The 8,217-nt window shown below is 45.1% G+C and overlaps 1 non-coding gene across 1 annotated transcript; it reads left to right on the top strand.

Annotated features, from left to right (window-relative positions):
• Positions 1-6,827: 6,827 nt before the first annotated feature.
• On the top strand, positions 6,828-6,991 carry LOC140198516 (U1 spliceosomal RNA). Its single transcript, XR_011886184.1, has one exon. It is a non-coding gene; the product is annotated as a U1 spliceosomal RNA (small nuclear RNA).
• The last annotated feature ends 1,226 nt before the right edge of the window (positions 6,992-8,217 follow it).

Here is an 8,217-nt window from a genome sequence, read left to right as displayed (position 1 = left end):
GAAACACAAACATGACACCATTGCCCCTCACATGGCTCTCTGAGATGATTTCCCTTTCATTGTACAAGGGTCTTCCCTCACTTGGCACCCATCCCTCCATGTGTGGTAGCAGAAGGAGCCCAGATTGCGTTCCTTCCCCACAGGGCCCCAGCATTGGCTGCACCGAGTTTCAGTGTGCCCCTCAGCACATACTCCTGCAGCCTGAAATGTGCCATTTCGAAGCGTTCCTTTACAGATGATTGTCTGTGCTGGCAGACCAACAATCTTCAGACAGACCAAAGGGCACCCTTCACTGAGTTTCTGATCTGCAGCAACACCTGATGTCTGTCTCGGTGTCTGACGCTGGAAACAGTCTGTAGATCAGAGCATCCTCTGCAGCTGCTGAGGGTGAACTGGGATGACACTTACATCTGTTTCCACACCCCCTCAACAAATCCATGGACTGTGAAGAGGTAGGTGTCATCTCTCCCCAACCACAGCCATCCTGAAGGCAGTGCACGTTGGGGTGATATGTCATCTGCAGAGGAACGTTCTGACTAGGAGGGCCTCTCTCACCACCGGCCAAGCAAGGTCTTGATTCTTGTGGTCAGATCTGGGGAGGAGGTGTTCTGTAAGATAATACGGATTGTTTGCTCTGAGAACAAGCTCACAGAATCTATAGTGTCCCTGCCTACAGTATCTGCAGTACATTCCACATTGGCCACTGCCTGATAAAGTCAAATTCAAAGTAAAATTTATTATCAGGGAACATACTGTAGACGTCACCACATATAAACCTGAGATTCTTTTTCCTGCGGGCACTCGACAAATCTATAAAATAGTAACGGTAAACAGGCTAAGTGAAACAGCATAGAAGACAACAAACTGTGCAAATGCAAATATAAATAAATAGAAGTAAATAAGGAGAACATGAAATAACAAGATAAAGATAAGTGAGATCATTGGTTGCGGGAACATCTCAATAGATGAGCGTAGTTATCTTATTTTGTTCAAGTCCTGATGGTTGAGGGGTAGTAACTGTTCTTGAACCTGGTGGTGTGAGTCCTGAGGCACTTGTACCTTCTACCTGATGGCAGCAGCTAGAAAAGAGCATGGCCTGGTGTTGAGGATCTTTGATGATGGTTGCTGCTTTCCTACAACAGCGTTTCATGTAGATGTGCTCAGTGGTTGGGAGGGCTTTACCAGTGATGTACTGGGCCAAATCCACTAACTTTTGTCGATTTTCCACTCAAAGGCATTGGTGTTCCCACAGCAGGCCGTGATGCAGACACTTTCCACTGCACATTTATATTTTAGCAGCAGCAGCTCAATGCAATACATAATCTAGCAGAGAAAATAATAATAACAAAATTAAAAATAATAATTATAAATAAACAAACAAGTAAATCAGTTACAGTATACATATATTGAATAAATTTTTAAAAAGTGCAAAAACTGTAATACTGTATATTTAAAAAAAAAGTGAGGTTGTGTCCAAAGATTCAATGTCCATTTAGGACATTGTCCAAGCTGTTCCTGAATCGCTAAGTGTGTGCCTTCAGGCTTCTGTATCTCCTACCTGATGGTAACAGTGAGAAAAGGGCATGCCCTGGGTGCTGGAGGTCCTTAATAATGGACGCCGCCTTTCTGAGACACCACTACCTGAACATGTCCTGGGTGCTTTGTAGGCTAGTACCCAAGGTGGAGCTGACTAGATTTACAACCTTCTGCAGCTTCTTTCGGTCCTGTGCAGTAACCCCTCCATACCAGACAGTGATGCAGCCTGTCAGAATGCTCTCCACAGTACAACTATAGAAGTTTTTGAGTGTATTTGCTGACATGCCAAATTTCTTCAAACTCCTAATGAAATATAGTCACTGTCTTGCCTTCTTTATAACTACATTGAGGTGTTGGGACCAGGTTAGATCCTCAGAGATCTTGACACCCAGGAACTCGAAGTTGCTCATCCTCTCTACTTCTGATCCCTCTATGAGGATTGGTATGTGTTCCTTCATCTTACCCTTCCTGAAGTCCACAATCAGCTCTTTTGTCTTACTGACATTGAGTGCCAGGTTGTTGCTGCAACACCACTGCACTGGTTGGCATACCTCACTCCTGTACACACTCTCGTCACCACCTGAGATTCTACCAACAATGGTTGTATCATCAGCAAATTTATAGATGGTATTTCAGCTGTGCCTAGCCACACAGTCATGAATAAAGAGAGAGTAGAGCAGTGGGCTAAGCACACTCCCCTGAGGTGCGCCAGTGTTGATCGTCAGCATGGAGAATATGTTATCACCAATCTGCACAGACTGTGGTCTTCCGGTTAGGAAGTCGAGGATCCAATTGCAGAGAGATGTTCAAAGGCCCAGGTTCTGCAATTTCTCAATCAGGATTATGGGAATAATGCTATTAAATGCTGTGTGATGATATCCTGAATTATCCCTTATGGACTGTACCTTTAAAAAGAGAGAGAAGGTACAACTGACTTGAAGAGAGAGAGGAACGAGCAGCTCGTGAGTCGCACGGTAACCGAGGGCGGTGTTATGTGATGGACAGCTGGTGTTCAGCATGCTGAGATAAATACGAGGTCAGCTGGTTGTTAGACACACACATGGTTTTGGACACTGGATGAGCTTTGTTGTGCCCACAGAAAGATGGGTTTTTGGAGGATCGGTCAGGAGAGTCGATCAGTGGCTCTCGCAGTGTGGAAAAGGTGTGACCGGTGGGAAGTTATCAGTGTGTCCAACCCTCGCCTGGGTTGGTAACTTTACCACAGAAGATGGTCTCCTTTTTGTGTGGTCACATTCAATTACTTTAAAGGATTTCGGAGGACAACAGGAAGATATGACATCAGCGTACTTGGACAACTAACACACCTCTCTCTCTCCACCATTATTCAACTCAATAACATGAACTGAACTGACTTCATTTACCCATTATCATAAGACCGTACTCCTAAGCTGGAAGAAGCTTGGCTTTTATATTTCCACACTTATATATGCATGAACTTTGCTAACCTGTTTGATTTATCTGTTTATATATTACTGTATTGTGTAGCTACTAATAAAATAGCTTTAGTTAACAGCAATACCAGACTCCGAGGTGCTTCCCATTTCTGCTGGTTCTTTAACCAGTTACGGGGTATGTAACAGCTAAGCTATAGAACTTTATCAAAGCTTTTGACGCCATGCCAAATCTCTGCAACTCCTGAGGAAGTACAGGTGCTGTTGTGATTTCTTTGCAGTTACATTTATGTGATGGGTCCAGAACACCCAGGAATGTAAATTTACTGACCCTCTCCAGCTCTGATCCTCCAATGAGGACTGGCTCATGGACTTCTGGTTTCCCTCTGCTGAAGTCTACAATCAGTTCCTTGGTCTTGCTGACATTGAGTGAGAGGTTGTTGTTATGACACCACTCAGTCAAATTTTCAATCTCCCTCCTGTTTGCTGATTCATCACCCCCTTTATACAGCCCACAGCAGTGGTGTCATCAGCAACCTTGTATATGGTGTTGGTACTGGAGTTAGCCACACAGTCATAGGTGTAAAGCAAGTAGAGCAGGGCAGCGGGCTAAGCACACATCGCTGAGGTGCACTTGTGCTGATGGAAATTGTGGAGATGTTTTTACCAATCCAAACCGACTGGGGTCTGCAAGTGAGGAAATTCAGGATCCAATTATACAAGGGGGTATTAAGGCTCAGATCTTGGAGTTTACTGATTATTTTTGAGAGGATGATTGAATGCTGAGCTGTAGTCGATAAAGAGCATCCTGATGTATGCATCTTTGCTGTCCAGATGTTCCAGGACTGTGTGAAGAGCCAATGAGATGGCATCTGCTGTGAACCTGTTGAACCGGCAGGAAAATTGGAGTGGATCCAAGTCACCACTCAGACAGGAGCCTATATGTTTCAACAGCAGTCCTTCAAAACACTTCATCACTGTGAGCGTAAGTGCCAGTCGACGATAGTCATTTAGGCAGGGTACCACACACTGCTGATGCGGGAGGTTGAAGATATCCATGAATATACCAGCCAGTTAGTCAGCACAAGTCTTCAATACTCAGCCAGGTACTCCGTCTGGACCAGATGCTTACCTTGGATTCACTCTTGAAGGCAGCCCACATGCCATCTTCAGATACTGAGACCAAAGGACTGGGATTAAATTTGTTTACCTGAAATAACACTTCCTCAAACACTTACGTCCACATCCAGACGACTAGACCTGCCTGGCAGGCTTCATCTTCCATTCCAGATGAACCTGAAGACTGTTTAATTGATTTCCAAGGCGGAGGAGCAGGGAATGGGTCACACCTGCACCAAGTACAGCAGCCCTGAGAGCACATTGCACCAGTGACCAGATTCTCTGTCATTGACAGAGAACACTGTTTCCACAGACCCAGATTTTGTTTTGCCTTCATGGTCTGCTCCAGCCAATTATACACGTTAGCTCCTCTGAAGCAGATCCCCCGCACCTTCGGTCAGACTGGTTAAGGAGTTCGGTCTGGTCAGTTGTCGATGTGTATGACTTGAACCCTGGTGATACTTTATCACATGAACTGATTATTGACTCCAGGAGGAGGAAAACAGAGGTCCATGAGCCAGTCCTCATCCAGGGATCAGGCGTGCAGAGGACCAGCAACTTCAAATTATTTGGTGTTATCATTTCAGAGGACCTGTCCTGTGTCCAGCCTGTAAGAGCCATTACAAAGAAGTCACAGCAGCACCTCTACTTTCTTATAAGTTTGTGCAGATTTGGCAAGTCATCTAAAACTTTGACAAGCTTCTATAAATGTGCAGTGAGGTGTATATTGACTGGTTGCATCACGGCCTGGCACTGAAGCACCAATGATCTGGTGGATACAACAAAGTTCATCGTGGGTAAAACCCTCCCACCCTTGAGCACACCTACACAGAGCAGTGTACCAGGAAAGTAGCATCCATCATCAAGGACCCCTGCTGTCCAGGCCTTGTTCTCTTCTCACTGCTGCCATTACAAAAAAGGTACAGGGGTCTGAGCACCCACACAACCAGATTCAGGAACAGTCATTACCCCTCAACCATCAGACTCTTGAACCAGGGAGGACAGCTTCGATCAACTTTGCTTGCCCCATCACTGAACTGTTCCAACAATCTCTGGATTCACTTTCAAAGAGTCTTCATCTCATGTTCTAGGTATTTAATGCTTATTTATTATTATTATTCATTTAATTATTTTGTATTTACACAGTTTACCCTCCTGCAGCGAAGGTCTTTTGTTGATTCTATTGCATTTCTTGTATTTCCTGTGAATGCCAGCAGAAAACGAATCCTAGGGTTGTATATGGTGTCATACGAGTACTGTGACAATAAATTCACTTTGAACTTTGAATGTGTTCACCACTACCTGTTTGCCACCATACCTTTTCATCTGGTTTCCCCACTTTGCTGCGGCCATGTCCTGCCAAATTCTTTGTCCTGATTTTTTTTTGTAATTTATTTTTTATTGAATATCATCATCAAACAAACATTTCCATAAGATGTATTTCAGATACTGTACATATATATCATATAATCATATTTGTCACAAATCTCCACATAATATTTATCTGAGGTATACACTTATAGAAAGGAGAGGAAAGAAAGAACAATCGAAAGAAGAAAACTATGTACAAAGTAGGGAGTGTTTTTTTTTACAACACATTCATTGACTTGTGAGAATAAAATCAGGCCTATGAGGTGTTATGCAGTTAAACCATTTTTTTCCAGTATGAATAAAACTTTTCTAACTTATGATTAACAGATGCTGTTATCTTCTCCATTTTGTAAATGTCCATTGTAATTTCCATCCATACACTTAAAGTTGAGCTGTCCTGTGATAACCATTTCATGGTAAGGGTCTTTTTACCAGCCACCAGCAGTAAATTCATTAAATATTTATCTCTTTTCAACCATTCTTGAGGTATATACCCAAAATATATGGTCTTACTCTCTAAGGGTACTTCACATTTAAAGATGTCTTGTAGGGCAATGAAAAGCTGGGCCGCAGTGTCACCTAGTGGGCATCTTCGGAACTGCAAGTAGGAGAATCACTGACTAATGTGGAAAGTGCCGCCCTGCAGCAGCAGTCCAGTGAAATACACAAAATAAATTATAGATTGCAGTAAGTTATAAATTAAATAAGTAGTTAAAAAGAGAACAAAATAGTGAGGTAGTATTCTTGGGTTCATTGTCCCTTCCGAAATCTTCTGGCGGACAGCGGGAGGGGGAGAGCTGTTCCTAAGATATTGAGTGTACGTCTTCGGGCTTCTGTTCCTCTTTGTCGATGGTAGTAATGAGAAGCGAACATGTCCTGCACGGTGAGGGTCCTCAGTGATGGGTGCTGCCTTTTGAAGATGTCCTCGATGCTGGGAGGTTAGTCCCCATGTTGGAGCTGGCTGAGTTTACGACTTCCTGCAGCTTTTTTCCCTGTCGTATGCGGCGGCCCCTCCAGACAGAATGTTCCCCACGATACCAGTGTAGAAACTTAAAGCGTCTTTGATGTCATACCAAGTCTTCTCAAACTCCCAGTGAAATATAAGCTGCTGCCGTGCCGCGCTTTCTTGGTAATTGCATCAATATGTCAGAGGCCAGAGAGCTTTCTTCCTTTTAGGGAAGATATGTAAATAGCAGAGAGAAACAGAAAATATGAAATGCTGAAAAGCAGCATTCGTTTCTAACAAAATGGAAAAGTAAAATGTGGAGCTACATTTATTTCTCGTACGTTTGCCTCTTGTGAAAACAGTGTAAGTTTTTAAATTGTGGCTCGTGTTGATGTTAAGGAGGGATATTTGGGTTTGGTTGGGTGTGATAGGCCGTTCTAAGTATACTTACCTGGCAGGGAACTGTCGGTGATCATTAAGGCCGAGGTTCCAGGACGAGGCTATCCCATTATACTGCGGGTGTGCTGACGCCTGCGATGTCCCCAAATGCGGGATACTCGACTGCAAAATTTGTGGTAGTGGGGGACTGCGTTCGCGCTCTCCCCTGACCTTTTTCAACCAAAAATAGGATCTGAGTGCGGTATCTGGGGTGAGGAACGTTTCTGAGCGATAACCCTCAAACTCTGGTCCCCTACATGCTACCCGACCTGCTGAATTGCTCCAGCATTCCATGTGTTTCTTCCGTTCCTCATCCTACTTCACACTGCGTTCTCGGCGTACGGGATGCAGAGAGAGGGAGTGAGAAAAGCCGCTGACTGAGTCTTCGTTGGGTCCACAAGGGCCGGGCTGAGTCTGAGGTGCCGAAGGTCTCGACCCTGTCAGTCCGTGCCTCCATGTGACTCCATGAGCAGACTGGGTGGGTAAAGCGGTTGATTCTGGGGAGAGGGAGAGAGGCAATACAGAATGGATACACACCCTTCTGCACAGCCAATCTCAGTGGCATCACAGCTGGCCCTAATTTCCTGTGTTACGCTCGCATCCCGCCAAGCCTCACCTCTTCATGTAACTAAGAAAATGCTTCTTATAGTATGCTATTGCAACTTCCCGAACCGATTTACTAACCACCTTTTGCGTGAAAATATTTCCTCTCAGGTGTCTTTCCTCTCACACCCGAACCTATGCCCCTTAATTTTGGACTCTCTTACCCTTAAGGTAAAGTCACCATACACCTTATCCATGCTTCACATAAGGCGCTGCACTTGTATAACGTCGCCGCTCATTCTCGTCTGTTACAAAGAAAAAAGAATGGCTCAATCCGTTCCTTCGATGCGTTTAAAAATCCCGGACGCGACAGCTCACCGGCTGAGTTGTACTCGGCTCTGTGGAACTGGATGGGCCCAGACCTGCTGGAAGTGTACAACGCTATGCTTCTGGCCGGCAGTATGTCTGAGTCCATGAGGAAGGGCATCATCACCCTCATCTACAAGCAGAAGGGGGAAAGGGAGGACATTAGGAATTGGAGACCCATCTCTCTCCTGAATGTGGACTACAAGATCCTGTCCAAGGCTATCGCCAACAGGGTCAGGTCTGCTCTGGGACAGGTGATCCACCCGGACCAAACCTGTGCTGTACTGGGCAGGAAGATCTCAGGCAGCCTCGCGCTGCTGAGGGACACCATCGCCTACGTGCAGGACAGGGGGGTGGACGCCTGCCTGGTCAGCTTGGACTAGGAGAAAGCCTTCGACAGGATATCGCACACGTACATGGCGGACGTGCTCTCCAAAATGAGATTTGGGGAGGGAATCCGGAATTGGATCAGACTGCTCTACACAG

The sequence above is a fragment of the Mobula birostris genome, chromosome 5 (assembly GCF_030028105.1).
Source record: "Mobula birostris isolate sMobBir1 chromosome 5, sMobBir1.hap1, whole genome shotgun sequence".
Classification (NCBI taxonomy): Eukaryota; Metazoa; Chordata; class Chondrichthyes; order Myliobatiformes; family Myliobatidae; genus Mobula; species Mobula birostris.
The sequence above is the reverse complement of the archived record's forward strand: the minus strand, read 5'-3'. Positions and strand labels throughout refer to the sequence as shown.